Raw genomic sequence first — 21,595 nt, 5'->3', positions numbered from 1 at the left:
CCCTTATTCTATTTCAAATGTAGGTGGTGAACCAATAGGCTATGTTGCAATAGATCATGCCTTTGCTTCAAAATAAGAGCAACACTAAACACACCATGCATATTATTCAATGTGAGTCCGTGAAAGGTTTAGGTCTACTACTTCATTATAAAGAGAATGCTTTGAAAATCGTCATAATGAAATTGTTATGAAGAGAAACCTTTACAAATACAAATCCAATCCTTTAGAATCAAAGTTGAGAACAATTGGGCGGAATCAAAGGATTTACCATCTAGATTAAGGGTGGGGATAAAGGGAATTCACATGACTAGATCCATCTATACTTTTATTCTTTTAACTTTGAAACTATCATCATATTAAACTAGCATAGATTCTTGTAAGTTTGAAACTATCATAATATCAAACTTCCAAGAAATTTTAATGCGGTGTAGGTGCAATATTCTTATGGATACAAGTTCAAAAGACCACAGAGAATGAATGCAAGTATAGTTTTGTTGGTTGCCTAAATTAATTGCTAATGCTCTTAAGTGATGTTTCATTACAGTCCATCCTCGCGACTTTATATGTAAGGACTTTGGCAATGTGAAATGTAACATAAGATAAACCTTTTAATTTAAAAGTATTTATTTTATATGGTTACACTAATATAATGTTATTGGGACTTCAAAATACAATTAAGCTATAATAAAACATTTTTCATCAAGACATAACCATTCTTTCTTTACACCCATCCAAATAACAGCCAAAAATAAAAATAAAAAGAATTATATGTACTCTAACACAAATAAAAAAAAGGAAAAATCTTCAATGATTTAATCATCATAAAACTCCTAAAAGATGAAAGTCCCATCAAAAAGCTTATGGCATCTTTAGATAATTCATCCACTTTTTTCTTGAGCTCTCGATATATATTTGTGGAAGAAGTCCACTCAAAATATTTGATATTGCATGGTTTGAATTTTAATCTTGTTTTTCTCGTACTCTACAACCACTTTAGAGTTTCCCATAATCTAGACCTTGGAAACACTGTATTGCTTGTCCTTATGTAATAGAGTAATCAAACATTGTATTTTTTTCATGCCCATAGACATATCTACAATGAAAATAGTGAAAGGAATTCAAATATACAACCAGCCACACACCACATCTGAAGAGAGGCCTTGACTCGTCCTATCAAAAGATCCCCGTTGGGCCTTGAAGTCTAGTGCAGGCATAGAGAGGTCGTAAGACACTGGCTTCCTAAATTTACATCAACAATTTTTAATTATCTCTAAAAATGACTTCCACTAAGATATACCAAAAATATATATTGAAAAACCAAGGCATGCGTTGGAACAGGCTAAAAACTCTTATTAAAACACTAACCTCAACCAAACAAGTTAAACTGTAGAGTAAAGGAGAATTGATTAAAAGACACAAAATTGACAATTATAACTATTAAAACATCAGTGTTAATGAGAAATCAGAAAAAGTTTTCAAATAAAAAGCAAGTAATATAAAGCAATAAAACTTTCCCATTATCCTTAAAAAAAAAAAAAAATTAATAAATCTTGCGGAAGTCGACGACTTCATAAATAAATGGAGAACCACCAATTAACCCCAAGATAGCAACTCCATCAAAGATCACATAAGGATTGGAAACAGCCAAGCAAGACCAAGCAAAACTGAGCTGTCAAGTTAATACAAATTGCCTCAGCTTATGTAGATTCTGGGATCCGACGGAATAAGTAACCTGGCCATGTCCGTGTCCATGGGATTCCGGAATATTCCGGGAAACCGAATTAAAGAATTTTGTTGGATTTCTAAGATTCAGCTGTGCTATTTGCGAAATTATATCTCGAAACATTAAATTCATTTGTAGATTCATAAACCCACTTCAAATAAACAAAATTCACTAAACAAAAATTGCATCGCCAAATCCAACCCTGAATAAAAAACGTCTGATAATTATCAGACTTTGCCTTTATACCAACGACAATGGAGGACCGCATAAAAAACTGGTTGTGGGATAGTTAACTTATCAAGAAATGATAAATCAAATCGATTGTGGAGATGTGATATATCAATTGTGCAGTGACTAGATCACTCAAGAAAGTTCACAACATAATGTATGGTTACCAAAACTATTGCCTGCCTTTGCCACTATTCCTGTAATATGTAATTTACATAATGATATCTCTTTATCACTGTTACAGATATAAATTTTAAAATATTATTTAACACATAAAAATATTAAGGTTTATAATATTTTTTTTAAAGATTTATATACTTAATATTTATAATATTAATATACCTAAAGTATAAAGTTGATTTAAAGGGATGTTTTTGAACATTTGTAGTTATTATTTTCATTTTATTTTATTTTGATTTTATAAAGTTTCAATAAAAAAATTAATTAATTTTATTTTTATTTTTATTTTGACGTTCTAATTAATCTATTTATTTTTCTTAGGTTTTTCAAGCATCTCCATATATATATATAGATATATTTTGTTAATGTTAGATCAGATACTCCATTTTTACTCTAATGATGAACCATAATGGAGGTTCAAAAAATTGGCTCCAAGAAAATATGTGATTCTCGCAAAAAAATTCTCTCTATGGATCACACAAATCTAAACTCTGAAATATTAATCCAATTAAACAACATAAAACATGAAATAGTTAAACTAAGACTGACCAGACTCTAATATAAATTTGAACATAAAACATGAAATAGTTACACTAAGACTAACCAAACTCTAATATAAATTTGAACATATTTACACAATTGCCAACATTTAAGATCCATTTAACATCGTAAATACCATGACTAGAAACGACGCTTACATTTCCCGGCGCTTCGTTAGAAATCCATGGAGTCGAAAAAAGAAGGGTATAAATTCTCCGAGAAGGGGCCATCCCACAGTCCCCGGGGGCAAGTTGATGCTCCTCCTCCGCAGTAAAACAAAGCGCCACGCTACCAAAGCCCCTGCGAGTAACATCCATATCATCATACTGCTCTCCATTGCAATTGGAGAATTCGCAGACTAAGGGGACGTAAGAGGAGAGCAGGCGCTATAGACTTCCTTTCCTCGTACCACTCTATTATATTCTCAAGTTCAATACCTTTATTAAATTTGATAATGAAGCATTCTTATTTTTTTATTTGTCTTGAAACTCTTCCCCATATACAAATATGACTGCCAGGCTGCAATTTATTAAGAAATTCTTGACATTGGTCTCATAAATAGTAGTTGAGCCAGCTTAATCGAGGGAAACAGTGATTGGAACAGATATAATACTTAATTGATATAATGCTTAATCGAAGGAAATAACGATTGCAACCAATATAATATAACACATTTCATTTTTGCAGTGGCTATATAATATTTTTAATAATTCAATTTAGCTGAGATTTGATATAATAAAGAATTAAAAAAACCTGTTGCCTTTCTATGCATATTCTTGCTATTTGGATGATCTTCCCCCTTGATTGGTAGACCTAGTTGCCAATTTCATAAGTCAAGCTATCCCAAGTTTTACCAATTTCATAAGTCAAGCTACCCCAAGTTTTACCAATTTCATAAGACAAGCTACCCAAGTTTTGCCAATTTAAGAAGTAGAGTTACCTAAAAGTAGCTTGCATTGGGTGGAAAAGTGTTAGTATCTATGGTCAATTGTTATTGGGCAACAAAATTGTTAGTAGAAGCACCACAACAAGTCAAAAGAATTCTACCATTTCCTCCCATTAATAGTCATTAATAATTTCTAAATTATTTGATTCACGCATTTCAAAATTTCAAGAATTATTATAAAACAAAAATGGTTATTTGAAACCTAAAATAATGAGTGTCTCCAACTCTTTAGTTGTATGGAGCATGACAACAAACATGCCTAGATTGTAAGTAGCATAGTAATGGATGTTGTTGCTAAATTGAGGAATAGACATCATTATCACATTCAAGTTTGGAATGCTGTCCACTATGAATGAAAATCATCTTTTCTATTTTCTTTTTAGAAATTGATGCACATCATTCTTTAATGTGAGGAAATTATATGTGAAGGTAAATTAAAATAAAATAATTTGAGAAAAGGAATACTTTAGAAAACATGAAAATTAGAATTATGTAGCATGTTGAATTTGTTTGCCTTGTTATAACACACAAAATTTTTATGGGTCATAATAGCTATGGACTTCAAAATCTAAAGATTGAGACTATGCCCATAGTTGAAATTAAGAATTTAATTTATATCAATTTTAATTTAATGTCCTAGAGGTTCTACATTGTCTTGGGAAATTCAATTTTATTTAGATATATGATATTGGCTTTTTCAATAAATCCAAACTTGATTATGCATATAAATTTAATTATCAAAGTGGGTGAACAAATATTTAATGATACCAAACTTCTTTATGATCAATGCTTTAAGATAGTTGAAATATTTTCATGAGATCTTGTAAATACTCTAGCATTAGGCATTTTTTATCTCTTTAGAGGAGTAGAAGATGAAGTGAAACAAGACCTTATAAATATAGATCTATAACACTACTACACATGAGAGGTGTTTAAGACAATATTTGAGACAATTTTTGGGTAAATTGTCTCAACTTGAGACAAAAAAAAACTTGTGTATTGTCTTAAATATTGTCTTTAAGCGGGTGTCTCAAATTAATTGTCTTAAAAAATTATTGTCTTAAAAATTCGTCTCTATAAAGACAATATATAACACAAACAGTATTGTCTCTTAGGAGATAATTTCATTTTTGTCTCTCCAAAGACAATAGTTGGGATTAAAGACATATTGTCTTTATAGAGACAATAAGTCTTTAATCCTAGCTATTGTCTCTCTAGAGACAAAATTGATATTTAAAAGCAATACAATATCACTTTTGTCTCTTTAGAGACAATATAAAACAATGAATCTAGAAAAAAATCTCACCATTGAAATAAATCAATATGAAAAATATCTAATTTAAAAATAAAATACAATATCATTCATGAATTCATGTTAGGGCACAGTGGGATCGAACCACCAACCTCCTGCTTATAAGGCAGGTGCTTTTCCATTAAGCTAGCACCCTTTAAAAAATTATGTGAGTTATAGCAGTCCTTGAAATTGCATATGTAGGCATTGATTTAAAAAAAATGCTCAACACATAATGGCACAATCTTTATAAATCTATAATCATGCAACACCTATTTTTAACTTAATAAAAAATAACTCAATCAAGTTAGCTAAATTTCACACCCTTGTAGCATGACCCACACAACAAGCTAATAATACACAATAATCTACAAACAATTTAATCTAGTCCTAGAAAGAAAAGTAACTAGAATTAGCACAAACTATTAATATCTTGCCACAACAATTAACTTTCATATTGCTTTCTGCATCAGATTTTGTCAATAAAGAAATACAAAAAGGGGTCCCAAAAAGGCTTCAAATTGCTTCATTGACACCATTACCACTTGGTTTGATTGATTGCAGCAAAATGAATAGTTCTTTTAATCCATTTGAACACTCATGTCTATATGAAAAGCTCATTTAGCAAACTGAATAGCTCCTTTAGCCCAACCTACGCTCCTCCTTGCCATGTCTATATGAAAACCTCGATTTTGCATATCTGTCAATTGATTTTAATATAAAAATGAAAACAGTGAAAAGTCTCATACATGATCTTAGATCCAAATTAATTTAATTAAATGCTTCAAAAGAATATTAATTTCATCTTAATTATTTTTCTTAAACAACCCCTTGTGTAGTAGTGCATAAATCTTGCATATTTGTGTCTCTTGCTACCATTATTGCTATCATTGGAACTACTGAGAAGTATGTGATGAGGAGGATCATGTGGCAGAGATTTTTTAGTCGTGGCTTTGAGTTTTTCTGGAATTCCTTCTTTGGGAACAGGGAAGGGGCCATAATGAATTCTTCTCTAGGTGCCCACAACATCCCACCTGCATGAAATCCAAAAAATAATAGAAGTCCTGATAGATCACCATTAACAATAAATAAGAAATCCACAACCATGTCTCCGCCTTGCAATATTTTCCTATATGCTTCTCCTTGCAGTCAAGTTTCTTCATGAGTATATTATTAATTTGTTGAAAACCTTGTACTTCTGGAAATATTTCATTATATTTGTGAAAGGCCTCCCAAATCTAGCCAAATAATTACAAAATATAATGCCTTAAATTTCTACAACTATCATTTAGGCATGCTGACAGAATTTCTACAACTATCATTGGTCATCCTTCTTATATATCTCTTCAATCTCTTCATTTTCAACAAGGAATAGATGATCCCCTTCTCTAATGACATCGATATCATCTATTTTTACAGAATCTTCACTCAAAACTTTCACAAGAAAATAACCAAATTTTCACCTGCGAGAACAACAATTCTATGAATGGCTAATTTTAAGTTCTTCTGCAGTGCTCTGATTTCAAATATTATAGGAAATCTGAACTCATGAAATCATGAGTTCATATATAAAATAAATACTTACCACCAATTTTCAGTAGCTCCTGAATTGCATTTGGCAAGAGTATCACTTTCCCTGGTTGCTTGTTTGCTTTGATGTAAATTGGGTGATGCCTGTGGATCGTCACTCTTTTAGGAAGAGAAGGGCTTGTCCAGTAGGAACACTTAATTGCATGACTCATGCCACCAACACTAGGGTTGGTGTTGGAAGGCATTGTGACTATACCGAAAAGAGAATTGTCAAAATTAGCAACTCTTTTCCTATGCAATCCATTAGGTGGAGTGGAAATTGTATTTATAAAATGATGAATGCCATTTCCCTCTGCATATCCTAAAGGGTTCATGATCTCTGCATGATTTTTCTCTTCTAGGTTCGATGGGACAGACGAATCTTTGATAGATAAACATAAGTGTGAATATGTTGACTGAGATTTTTCTTGAAATAATTCCCGTATTTCTTCATGTCCTTGATGTTCCTACCAAATATTTTGGTGTCCAACCACTATAATATATTTTTTTCATGTCTTCTCCATGGTACAAAACATACTTCACTACCTCTATCAATCCATCACTAATTGCAACATGGAGGTATGTGTTCCCATCTCCATTGGTTACATTTATATCTACTCCATGACTTGGTAAATCGTTCAACATATCCAACTCCTTATTTTGTGCAACAGTGCAGAGGAAACTGCCAACAACACCAGACTGAAGATTTGCACCATTGTCACAAAGTAATGTGGAAACCAGTTTATGTTGGCCCAGTATTGCTTCCCACAGATGAACACTTCTATCTTCATCTGTTAATTTTATGAAATTTTAAATATACTTTGGTCAAATTCTTCATTTTATTAATAATGACTATAGTTTGTAATTTAAAAAGATGTTGATTTCACTGAGCTTTAGAGAAATTTTTAGAACAAATGTTTATATTAAGAAATACACTCCTTGATTGGGAAAATAACTAATGGGTGAACAAGGGAGGGGAGAATATACTCTTGCTATTGACATCTACTCCATATTCTAAAAGAAGGTTGACACAATCTTTAAAACCATTTGCTGCAACAATGTGCTTACAAAAAAAAACAAAATAGAAAGTTTTAATCGGTTATCCCACTCATAGCAGTGTATGCTTTCAAATTAAAAGATGTACTTAAGTCAAGAACCACAAAAATGTAAAGAAAGTGTTGTGAAGACCATGAAACTCTACTGATCAAAATGAATTTTAGTTTTGAAATTTACCAAGGGTGTGCGGCCATTGTTGTCTGATTCATTAGGATCCATCCCTCTTTTCAATAATTTCTCAATTAGAAGGGCATACCATATTGAAGCAACATAACATAGACTAACAGGTACATCCATTCTTCTTTTGGCTAGAAATTGATATATTTATTTTGAAAGTTGTCCAAAAGTTGGGTCCTTCACTTCCTTCAATTTTTAGAGTCATATCAACACGAAGTTCAGTTTTCCTGCAATACTAACCAAGACATTACAATAATACATTTAATTGATCCTTTTCCTAGAAAACCTATTACGGTAAGTTCACTTGACATATTTATCGTAATTCTTGCTTGCAAAACTTAAGAAGGTTGTTCATGGTGGTCGTTCCATTTGCATTATTAGATTGTAAAATATTCATGAATGAATTGTGGTTCAGTCGCAAAATGTGAGAAAGCCTCTTTGTATGAACGGTGTATTGTTGTTGTCTGTAACAGAGCTCTCCAACATCCCCAAAAACATCTCCAAGCTGGGACTGTTGAAGAATCTGGAATGCAGTAGGAGACGAGTTCACAATAAAGAAACCATCTGACTTATTTTTTTGATTTCAAAACAATGTATGTGATACTAATGCCTGGGTTAAAACAAACAAGTCATTTGGAATGAGATAGGTCATTTTTGTACTTCAAATTTTCCATTGTGACTAAAACATAAAGTGAAACAAATGGTAGTTCCAAATTTATTTGAAGATGAGATGCAAACATTATAATATTCATACTTATTATGTAATGACTCTCATAACAAGAAGACACTAATAACATGAATAATCACTTTCCTTTAAAAAAAATTATCTTCCTAGCTCTGTTTTACCCTTGTCTTTGTCTACTAGTATGTCCTGCAAAAAGAAACAAAATTTCAATGTTGTTCTAGCTCCACATCAACATTTACAATGCTTTGTTGCAGTTCTCTATTTGAAGACACACATTCGGAAAAAGAAATAAAGTGAACCACCTAAAAGTTCTGAAATTTTAGACTCTGTAACATTCAAAAAGATACCTACCACAACACCAGACACTAACACATAAAAATATGTGGGTGCTTCATTCATTAAAATTACATCTTCCTTTGGGGGAAAGTACTCTGCCTTCATCTCTTAAACCTTCCAAGCACAGGATGGCTATTAGGTTATTTTTTCCCCAAAGTTGTTGTATTGAAGCCCACTAGCAAGGAAAAAAAATATGGTATCCTTACCATAATTAGGCAGTACTTACCAACTAGAAAAGAAAATCACGTGACACTCCTTGGGAGGTATACACTTTATCAACAATAGGAAAAAACAAGACGTTTTATGTTAGGTCCCAATAGTACTAGTGTAACCCCTTATTGTTATTAGTACAACCCCCTTATTACATTGTTGTGCCCATGTAGTCGCCATATTGTTATTATTGTGCCCCATAGAAGCCCATTATTGTTATTATTGTGCCCTTACATTATTATTTTTATGTCGACTTTGATTATATTATGACCCCTTAGACTCATATATATAGAAATGCGGTCTTGTCATTTGTATCATCCAAGAATTGTTCATTTTTGTAATGTAAATGAGGTTGCCCCCTTGAAGAGGCTTATTTCTAAGGCATTTATCTATCTTTTCTATCTTTTTGTGAGCTGGTTTCATATCATTTGGTATCAGAGCTTTGGATTCTAGGGTTTCGCTGCTCCAAACAGGCCATCATTGCATTTTCGCTATAAATTTTTCTCTGCAATGTTTAGGAAGTTAAAAAAAAAATTATTTGAGACGAAATCATTCTAAACTTTGGGTTCAAATTTCAGAGCTTGTATCACTATATTTTCAGAGATATGATCTGAGGAAGTTAGGGTTTTTGCAGACTCCCGAATTACATTCCAAATAGGTGACCTGGGGAAAATCGTCATAACGTTTGTTCTGAGCATCAGATTGAAATTTCGTAAAAATTTTCAAAAAGCGGACGACCGGTAGTTTTCCATATATCAGTTTCAGGTACTAAGCTCGCAACAGTGACATGTGGCACTTCATACAAGTTTTCTCTACTGAACTAGTCTATAATCAGGTCACCATGGGAGATTTGGCATAACTCTTCCTTGGAGAATCTAAACTTGATCAGACTTGCGGGGTAGAAATAGGACATAAAGGGCTACTGCAGGTTGTGATTTTAGATATTTGATATTCGTAGTTTCAAAGATACAACAGATTCAATATCGAGCTCTTACAAAGTGAAAAGAAGGTGTGTAGTTGTTTTTAAATTTTGCATAAGATTGGTTTAAAAAATTAGTTTGAAGGAATTCAAAGGGAATAGTGAGGAATTATTAGCATTAATTGATTCCCCGAAGAAATAAAATGGAAACACCTAGTAAGCAACCTGAAAGCTCTAGCATGACTCGTGAATAAGATGAAGAAATGCAACATGATATATGAAAACTACAAGACCAAGTACAACAAATTTCACTCTCACAAAAGGTAACTGAAGCCAAGATGAATCGCGTGGAAGCTAATATGAATGGCGTGCAAGTTAAGATGGATGGCGTGGATGCTAAGGTGGGTGGCATGGAAGCTAATATGAATGGCATGGATGCTAAGATGAATGTCATGGACGCTAAGATGGAAGACTTGAAGATAAATTTGAATAAGTTGCTACAAGAAATGGTTACTAATGGTGAAAGGGTAGTAAAGGAAACTCATGATGAGAAAAAAAGAAATGTCAATCATGACTTGATAGACTCTAATGTTGGATTGAAGACCCACCATGTTCTAAAAATAAATATGAGGAAGTTTGATGGTAAGGATCCCGGAACATGGATACTATAGATGGAGCAATTTTTCAATCTCCATAATGTGCAAAACACAAAAAAGGTTCGTATTGCAACTTTATATTTGGAACCAAATTAGTTCATATGGTATCTATGGCTTTTCTCTCGTAAACAAATTGTCACTTGGGCAATTTTTACGAAAGCAATGATAGCACATTATGAGGATACAAAAAGCAACACCTTAAATCTCAAACAAAAGGGTTCAATGATGGAGCACATTGAGGACTTCCAAAAATTTAACATAAGGGTAAAATATATTCCAGAGGAGCATAGGATTGATGTGTTCATAGGGACTTTAAAGGATAATATCCAACATGAGGTTCACCTTTGGGAACCTGATTCATTGGAGAAGGCAATTAGGTTAGCAAGAAAAATGGAAAGCAAAATTATGGCAACCAGGAAGCCTACCACTCACAACTATAGAGACGGAAGTGTTGTTGCCCTTATAATTTTACTCATTGTAAGATAGCCAAGGAATTGAATTGCTTCCTATATCCAGCACCAGAGTGTCAAGTGATGGTTGCAAGTGGATGAACCATAAATTTCTTTGGAAAGTGCCATAATATCAAGCTATCCATGGGAGAATATGTATAGAATAGCCCAATGCTTTCCGTTCCAATGGATGGTGATGATGTTGTACTAGGAGTCCAATGGCTACAATCCTTGGGTACAATAGCTTTTAATTTTCAAGAAATTTTCATGAAATTTTGTGCAGAAGGAAAGGAAGTTGAGTTAAGGGGTATTGCAGGGAAACCAGGAAAGATAATCATCTCTAATGGTATGAAAAATATTATAAAGAAGGAACAACGAGGCGTAATTGCACAATTCTGTTCGCTAGAGGTTCCCATATCGAAATCATCTATTTCTCCAGATCTCCAAAAATTCTTGGACAATCATTCCAAGGTATTTGAGACTCCCAAAGGCCTCCCACCTATTCGTGATCATGATCATGCTATTCATTTGATTCCAGGAACTGTTCCTCCAAACATCAGGCCGTATTGATATCCCTATGCCCAAAAGAGTGAAATTGAACATATGGTTGCAAAAATGCTAGAGGTTGGTATAATTCAACCTAGTCAAAGTTCTTTCTCTGCTCCAGTAGTATTGGTACACATGAAGGATGGATCATGGCGCATGTGTCCAGTTTATAGGGAGCTCAACAAGCTCACTATTAAAGATAAATTTCCCATTCCTGGCATTGATGAATTATTGGATTGATTGCATGGATCAATTTACTTCACCAAGTTGGATCTTCGTTCAGGATATCATCAAATTAGAATGAACACTGAAGACATTCTGAAAACATCGTTTAGAACTCATGAGGTTCATTATGAATTTTTGGTCATGCCTTTTGTCCTTACCAATGCACCTTCTACATTTCAAGGTTTGATGAGTTTCATTCTCAAACCATTCCTTAGAAAATTTGTGTTAGTATTTCTTGATGATATACTAATCTATAGCAAGTCTTGGAAGGATCATGTTCAACATGTTGACAGGGTGATCAAACTATTGGAGGAGAAACAATTATATGCAAAAAGCTCCAAATGTTTCTTTGGAGTATAAGAGGTGGAATATGTGGGTCATATTGTATCTCATGAAGGTGTTAAGGTAGACCCTAGCAAAATTAAATCCATTAAGGAATGGAAAATCCCCACATCCATAAAGCATCTGTGAGGATTTCTTGGGTTGTGAGGGTATTATCGCAAGTTTGTTAAGAATTACGGGAGAATATTAGCACCTCTAACAACATTATTGAAGAAAGATGCATTTTCATGGACTCCAAAAGCAACAAAGGCCTTCGAACATGTTAAAGAGGCAATGTGCCAAGCAAAGTCTTAGCTACGTCAGACTTCACAAAAACCTTTATTGTGGAATGTTATGCTTCAGGAAATGGAATTGGTGTTGTTTTAATGCAAGATGAAAGACCCATTTCTTTCGAAAGTTATCTACTCAAACGAAAGTATTTACACAAAGCTATTTATGAAAAGAAAATGTTGGCAATACTACATGCACTTAAGAAATGGTGACCCTACCTAACTGGAAGACACTTCAAGGTAAAAATGGATCATGATAGTCTTAAATACTTTTTAGGACAAAGATTATCCTCTGAAGAGAAACAAAAATGGGTCACAAAGATGTTGGGTTATGACTTTGAAATCATCTACAAAAAAGGGAAGCAAAATATTGTGGCAGATACACTCTCAAGAAAGGATGAGGATGTGGAAGCATTGTTTTGTGCTATTTCTATTGTCCAACTAGATTGGATAAACCAAGCAAGGGATGAATGGAAGAAGGATGAGGAAGTGTGGCCACTCATTCAAAAGTTGCAGAAGATCCCAGTTCAAACAATATTGCCTAAACTTGATGAGGAAGGAAAAATCATATTGGAGCCTGGAGTAGTCACAGAAACAAGAACCCGACAACTATGGAATCGATCAATTTCAGAGTATCTCATCAAGTGGAAGAACTTACCCATTGAAGACTCCACATGGGAGGAAAAGAATTTTATACAGAAGCATCAACAACTACTCAAGTGTTGAGGACAACACTTTTTGAAGGATAGGGGCATGTCAGGTCCCTATACTACTAGTGTAATCCCTTATTGTTATTAGTACAACCCCCTTATTACATTGGTGTGCCCATGTAGTCCCCATATTGTTATTATTGTGCCCCATAGAAGCCCACTATTGTTATTATTGTGCCCTTACATTATTATTGTTATGTTGGCTCTAATTATATTATGACCCCTTAGACTCTTATATATAGAAAGGAGGTCTTGTCATTTGTATTATCCAAGAGTGTTCATTTGTGTAATGTAAAGGAGGTTTCCCCCTCGAAGAGGCTTATTTCTAAGGCATTTATCTATCTTTTCTATATTTTTGTGAGCTTGTTTCATAACATTTTCAATTCTTGTGCGGATGGCCTTTGGCATATCATTTAATGTTTCTTCTTGCTGCAATCCCTCTATCCTGAATTTCAAGCATATATGTGCCAATATTTGATCTTGCAATTGTAGTGCCAGCTCTTTCCTAAAAGAAAATCTTTAAGTTGCCTTAATTGTGTCCCTCTGCAATCAAAATGAAAGTCAAATCCTCATATGACGTAGCTTTTTTTCATTGAAAAGAGAGAATATGTAGGTATAACTTTTCTATACACAAATCTATTAAAAATATATTCCTTACAAATTTCATGGTCTGACTTGTGCCATGTACAATTAAATTTGTCATGTTTCCTATCAAGTATGCAGTCAAACCTAGATTAAATAACATGTAGAGGATATCAAATATCATTTCTCTCATATTTTCAGCATGCAGGTCTCCATATCCAACAATGGTCAGAGTGGTAATGGAAAAATAGATTGCAGTAATATAGCAAATCCAAAGACTTTGTTTCATAAAATGTGCAAATGCAGCACCAATCCATGTCCTACTTGGATCATGATATCTAGAAGCAAACATATATGAAAGGCATCCAACTCAATGAATTGCAAAAAGTGTTAACTGTACAGTTGATAAAATATGGTTTCAAATTCATTATGACGGTGAATACTATTTGAAATGAAAGATTTCCTTCCAATAAATTTAAGGAAAATGAATTTTTTGTTGTTAACTTACACAAACAAGATTAAAACAACATGTCCAGAAATAGTTGAGTCGGATATTCTTCTCTGGTATTGAGAATCGAGCACAAATCTGGAGTCTTGAGAACAGAGCATTGAAATAGTTGAGATGGAAGAGTTTTTTCTTATAAAGTTTCGTGCCTCAAATATCCCAAGTATTGGAATACTCAAAGTATTTGATACCAATGATTAAAATTTCATTTGAATAGCATTTCCTCTTTGTCCTGATTAACAATGTTGTTCTCATTCTGGAGGTGATAAAAAACTACCTGTGTCTTTCTCAAAATAAAATACTCTTTCAAACTATATTGTTGTGTCTTCTCCAAATCAAAATCTTCTTTCAAACTAGATTGCTTAGCAAAATCAAGAAAAGATAGTAAAATGTATGAATTAAGAACACATAATAGCTCTGTCAACTCAAAACTACCCAGTCCTTTGAAGTCCAAGCTCAAAACTATTCAGTCCTTTGAAGTCTAATAGAACATGGAAGATATGACCATAAGCTCTTCCTCCCTCCAAGTTACTAAGAACACTGCCAAAGGTGCCAAAACTCATTAGAATCGTAATAAATAAGCACATTGTCTACCTCAAATCCAAAGGTATTTGATGGGAGCAAGAAAATATCCATCCTTGGGAGAAATCTATTCAGTAGATGCAAATTTTGAACACAATGCATAACTTAGATCCGATAGTATTTGAAGCATATCCTTAACAGAACGTTGTTCAGAAAATGCAAACTTCGATATGAACTGGTTGCAAACTTGTCAAAAATATAATACAGGAGGGCAAGATCCAAGACTCTTCTTTAATCATGCAAATAATCTAGCATATTTACTGCACTTTATACTTCTTGCAATTGCACGACTTCCTTAGCTGACATGGTTGTATGAACTAGTTGCAAACTTGTCAAAAATATAATACAGGGGTACAAGATCCAAGAGTCTTTTTTTTATCATACAAATAAGCTACCATATTTTCTGCACTTTATATTTTTTGCAATTGCATGACTTCCTTAGCTGACATGGTTGTGAGAGTTTCTTTCCTGAGAATCATCAATCAATACAGATGCTTTCACAATCAAAGCCCCTTGCGAATTTGGGTATAGAATTTGTGCCATCTACCCTTAAACCTAAACCTATGTGTTACCAAGTATAAATATATACGCATGAACTAACCCCTCAGGGATTCTTTTTCCAAGGAATACTTTGCAGGGAAACCTATTGGATTCTTGTCTACTTTTGTGGATAGTGTCCCTAGTGCACCTTACCCAGAAGGAACTGAACAATACACCTATGGGCATGAAATTAGCCAAGAGCCCAGCAACATCTCCAACAACCAGTTCAATTAATCCATCGCGTTATATCACAAAAATCCTAATCTCCCAGGGATAAACCCTTTGGGGTATAAGAAATAAGCCATGAAACATTTCATTCACCATCTTTTTCTTGGATATACAATGGATCCAATGATCTAATATAGCATCATCAACAATCATCCACTTAGCCTTCAGCTCCCTTTTGTCATGAGTTGTCAACTTCTATATATCTATAACCAAAGTCCCAATGTCTTTGAGATTATTCTCTTCTAGTACAAATGTAAACCTCACATTTCACCATAATAAATTTGAGGTACCATCCAATCTATCTTCACACTTGAGGTTAGCTGCACAAACTCCCTAATCTAAAAATTAGTTTGAATTCCTTCTGATAGACTGATTGTTATTCCTTTCTCCATCCAATCCGTCGTCACACCTGAGGCTTCCATCACAAACTCCCAATTATAAAACATAATTTGAATTCCTTTGATTGCTATACCTTTCTCCCTACGTTTCAAATCCCTAAGAATCATAATCACATAAATAAATATGATACCATGCTGAAATTGGATTGAGGAAATAGGCGGTTCAATTTTGTTTTACTGTGGGTATTTTTATAACCTCTTGACTAAAAAATGTTTTAAAAAATGTTGCAATTATTTCAATTGGCTAAAGATAATATTCACCATTGTTCATGTATATTGTAAGTAACTTAATTTCGTATGTTTGCAATATGTATGATCAAATAAATATATGCATTCCCTTGGTTATAGTTTTCTATCATAGATGAGGCAAATATAACTCTATGTTCAATTATATTGAGATATTTGTGTGATCATATAAAATTCCTCTTAAGAGTACCAAGAATATTGATGCATCCATATTTTTCCACCTATTCTCTACTCTATTCTCTAACATGAAATCTAGAATCACCCCTCTATACATACTCGTTAAATACGTGTAGTGGAATTTTCCCCTTTTTCCTAAGATCATGAATTGCATTGTAGTAGAATTTTCTCATTTTTTCTAAGATCATGAATTGCAACGCGACACTCCCGGAGCAGGCATTAACAAATTTTTGAAACAAAAGCTCATGTTAATCTACGAGTCTGGTTAAGATTGTTAGCTGGAATCTCAAGCTGGATAACCATGCACATTCTTATATATAAGAAATCAAGGATCTTGGATTTATAAATTAGTTTTAACTAGTTTAGATATTCATACCTCTGTAGATCCTCCAAATGCAGAATTGTGGGGGTGTAGGATATTGCAAGCTTATGGATGAAAAAGATTTATCAAATCCCTTGGCCTAAGAAAATCAAATATAGTTTGAAATATTGAATTCTCCAATAGGTTTAGATCAGCCAACCTTATCCCATAAGAATATTTGGATACAGCCTAGCGCTCCTATAGAAATAATTTGACCTTGATTTTTCATCTAATAAATCCTAATGAAAATAAACACGTGCATAAAATCTACTTCGTAATAAAATTGAAACAATCTTTGACTCTATCATTTATTTTCAATGCAACATTGATTATGAGCATTATGAATTATAATATTGGGACTGCCCAAGAGTCAGGAATGTAGTAGGAGACAAGTTTACAGTAAAGAGATCAGATGACTTAGTTTTGTGATTTCAAAACAATGTATGTGCTACTAATGCCTGGGGTAAAACAAACAAGTCATTTAGAATGAGACATGTCATTTATGTACTTCAAATTTTCCAATGTGACTAAAACATAAAGTGAAACAAATAGTTATTCCAAATTTATTTGTAGATGAAATGCAAATATTCTAATATTAATTCTTATTATATAATGGCTCTCCTAACAAGAAGATACTAAGAGCATGAATAATCACTTTCCTTTAAAAAAATCAGCTAGCCTACTCTGCTTTACTCTTGTCTTTGTCTGCTAGTATGTCCTGAAAAATGAAAGAAAATTTCAATGTTATTCTAGATCCACATCAAAATTTACAACGCTTTTTTGCAGTTCTTTGTTTGAAGACACACATTCAGCAAAAGAAATAAAGTGAACCACCTAAAAGTTCTACAATTTTAGACTTTGTAACATTCAGAAAGATACCTACCACAACACTAGACACTAACACATAAAAATATGTGAGTGTTTCATTCATTAAAATGACATCTCTCTTTGGGGGTAAGTACTCTGCCTTCATCTCTGAAACCTTCCAAGCACAGGGTGACTATTAGGTTATTTTTTCCTCAAAGTTGTTGTACTGAAGCCCACTAGCAAAGACAAAAAATAGGGTATCTTACCATAATTCGACAATACTTACCAACTGGAAAAGAATATCATGTGACACTCCTTGGAAAAATTGATATGTTTGTTGTGAATATCTTCTGCTAGCTTCCATTAGAATATCTGAAGATATTGGAGAGTCCTAACTCAAAAATTAATCAATAAACAACATGCAGAGTGGGAGATATAGGTGGCAAGGTATTTTTGTTAGGCACAAAATTGGACAATCATAAACACCATGAGAGAAATCGTAAGTTTGAAAGTCATGATGCAAAACTAAAACACTAGATACATTGATCTGGAGTTTTGAAGTGTGGCACTATAGGTAGAATATGTATTGAGGAGACTTTAATGAAAAAATTGCAAGTGTGCTTGATATTGCAAGTTGAATGCCAAAATTGTAGTACTTCAGTTCTGATCTATGATACGTTTTGTGCCAATAATCCATGATAGACACAATAGGAACCCACTCTAGCATGGCAATTAAACATGTGGTAGTAAAGGTTGTGAAGAGTACTGTGATTGTAGAAAATGTATGGAAAGTTATGGAAAATGGATAAAGAAGCTGGAGTGGGAAGGTGCTACATGCATGTGTATTGACTTGCTAATAGAATAAGAGAGTTTTCATGTGCTATGGATTCCTAGAGTAGCTTGGAGGTGAGATATTGAGTATAATTATGAATAAAAGGGACACTAAGGAAGCTAGAATTGCAAAACTCCCAAGGTAGTTAATTTGAGGTTTTGATACTAACTTGTATTAGTACAGTCAACAAAAATGCAAAATACTTACAAATGTGAAAAAAAGAATGTGAGTTGTAAAAGAAGATTGTTGCAGCTATGCATGATGTACACTCTATATTGTATTAGGTATTTATGAAAGAACAAAATTGGTGGAGAGTGATCAGCTTTGGCCAAGATTCTCAGGGTCACTAAATATAAATTATAGAGCTAGGTGAGTGATGACCAAGTTGTACATGAGATATTCACAATGGGGTGGGCAGGATACAAAATATAAAAATCTATTTCTATACATATTAGTTTTAAGTACACTGGGAATTAGTGACCAAGTCTCATCATTACCTCCATCTGTTTCCATTCAGGATTTTCTCCAAGAATAACTTAAACATAGTGGATATTAAGTTAAAAAATAATCGCATATGTGTGTCATGGATGTTACTAAAAATTATCCATAACAAAACATAACAACTTTTGGTTCAAAGGGCAGGAATTCTTTAGTCTCATTCACCTTAGTTTAACTAACACTCGGAAGTATGAATTAGTTGTAACAACTCTACACATTTTTAGAGTCATAGGGAGATGTTATCTGTTGATCAATTTTTCCAGTGAGAAAAGTTATATTTCTTTTTGTTCTTGTTGAAACTATGCTAACAAACACGTAAGTATCAACAAGTCTTCTGCACTTTTAGACAGGAGAAACATGTGCATGTGAATGTGTGTGTGCGCATGTGTAAGAGAGAGAGAAGCCATTGCAAACCAGCCTAGTTATGTTATGTAATTTAACCTGGTTATCACTCTACTTTTAAATGGGAGATATAAGTTCAAAGAAGATAGTATTTAAAAAGTCATCTCTACCATGACTTCTTGATCCATAGCTCTATTACAGTATTATCGTTCCTTTTGAAAGTTGGTGAGATACAAGGTTTAAAACGAAGTTGTTATTCATACTTGTTAGGTGCCCAGGTTCTGGCATGGCCGGGATATATGACCCCTCCCTCATTTGCATCACAGAGGTCAAAGTAACTAAAGGAATTCTTCGAGTCAAATACAGACACTTTCTAGCCTATTGACCGCTTGATGCATCTACATCAAACACGGACAAACACATATACACAAATAGATGGATCCAGTCAGTTTTGCAAGAAATAAGAGACAATAGTGAAAAGGGGGCCGAAAACGAAACGGTGATAGAAGGTTTCAAGGGATGAGATACGTGACCCCCCTCCAGATGTGTGAATATATTACGTATTTGAAATTGATCAGCAATATTCTACTATAGTATTGATATGGTAACGAAACAAGAATGAGAAACATGCTTATTGGTAAATTGTCTACATCATGGGTTTATATCACTACACTTCCATAACGTAGTTGAAGAGATGGAAAAACTCGTTTCATTTCATTAATTGTGTAATCATGAAAAGAACAGAGCCCCATCAAAAAACATCATATTTTATTTGTAACTCCTCTACAATTTCACCAGAAACCCTCAATCCCTTCCTACATCCAAACTTTCAAGATTGTGTAAATTGGAAACAGCGCCTGAGTAGTCACCTTACTCCCTCAACATCCCCCTCCTCGCCCACCAACTGCTACTCGTGAAACCTTGCATTGGAAAAAGCTTCCCGTTTTATGCAATTGCAAGAATAGATTGATGTTATCGGAGTATTCTGTGTGTATTTATCTTATTCCCCGTTTGAGGATTTTGTTAAAGGGCTTTGTTTGATAATTCACAAATTTTGTAGCATGTGCACATAATACATTAAAAAGGAATGAAAAGAACCAGAATCCAACACAAGATTTCCGAAAAATAAAATATCCAAATTCAAAGTTAGTTTTGTGATTTCAAAACAGTGTATGTGCTACTAATGCCTGGGGTAAAACAAACAAGTCATTTGGAATGATATATGTCATTGCTGTACTTAAAGTTTTCCAATGTGACTAAAACATAAAGTGAAACAAATGGTTGTTCCAAATTTATTTGTTGATGAGATGAAAACATTATAATATTCATTCTTATTATGTAATGACTCTCCTAACAAGAAGATACTAAGAGCATGAATAATCACTTTCATTTAAAAGAAAATAGATTTCCCGCTCTGGTTTACCCATGCCTTTGTCTGCTAGTATGTCTTGCAAAATAAACAAAATTTCAATGTTATTCTAGCTCCACATCAACATTTACAACACTTCGTTGCAGTTCTCTGTTTGAAGACACACGTTCAGCAAAAGAAAGAAATTGAACCACTTAAAAGTTCTGAAATTTTAGACTTTGTAATGTTTAGAGAGATACCTACCACAGCACCAGACACTAACACGTAAAAATCTGTGGGTGCTTCATTCATTAAAGTACCATCTTCCTTTGGGGGAAGTACTCTGCCTTCATCTCTGAAACCTTCCAAGCACAGGGTGACTATTAGGTTATTTCTTTCTCAAAGTTGTTATAATAAATCCCACTAGCAAAGACAAAAAATAAGGTATCCTTACCATAGTTAGACAGTACTTACGAACTGGAAAATAAAATCATGCGACACTCCATGGAAAAGATACACTTATCAATAATAGGAAAAAACAATATGTTTGCAATTCTTGTGTGGATGGCCTTTGGAAAATCATTTAATGTTTCTTCTTGCTGCAATCGCTCTGTCCTGAATTTCAAGCATATATGTGCCAAAATTTGATCTTGTAATTGCAGTGGCAGCTAATTCCTAAAAGAAAATCTTGAAGTTGCCTGAATTGTGTCCCTCTGCAATCAAAATGAAAGTAAAATCCTCATATGGCATAGCATTTTTGCATTGAAAATAGAGATTATGTAGGTATAACTTTTCTATACACAAATCTATTAAAAATGTATTCCTTACAAATTTCATGATCCAACTTGTGCCATGTACAATTAAATTTGTTATGTTAGCTATCAAGTATGCATTCAAACCCAGATAAAATAACATGTAAAGGATATCAAATATCATTTCTCTCGTATCTTTAGCATGCAAGTCTCCATATCCAATAGTGGTCAGAGTGGTAATGGAAAAATAGATTGCAGTAATATAGTGAATCCAAAGGCTTTGTTTCATAAAATGTGGCAGCACCAATCCATGTCCTACTCGAATCATGATATATAGCAT

At 33.5% G+C, this 21,595-nt stretch overlaps 1 non-coding gene and 1 pseudogene across 1 annotated transcript; both read right to left on the bottom strand.

Moving 5' to 3' along the window:
- Window positions 1-4,993: 4,993 nt before the first annotated feature.
- Window positions 4,994-5,065, bottom strand: TRNAI-UAU (transfer RNA isoleucine (anticodon UAU)). The gene has a single exon. It is a non-coding gene; the product is annotated as a tRNA-Ile (tRNA).
- Window positions 5,066-6,226: 1,161 nt separating this feature from the next.
- On the bottom strand, window positions 6,227-18,828 carry LOC149201939 (potassium channel AKT1-like; annotated as a pseudogene).
- Between the last annotated feature and the right edge of the window lie 2,767 nt (window positions 18,829-21,595).

Source organism: Pinus tabuliformis, chromosome 2_1 (genome assembly GCF_031772625.1).
Source record: "Pinus tabuliformis cultivar Carrire ecotype Pingquan chromosome 2_1, CPIR1, whole genome shotgun sequence".
Lineage (NCBI taxonomy): Eukaryota > Viridiplantae > Streptophyta > Pinopsida > Pinales > Pinaceae > Pinus > Pinus tabuliformis.
This window is presented reverse-complemented; position numbering and strand designations above follow the sequence as displayed.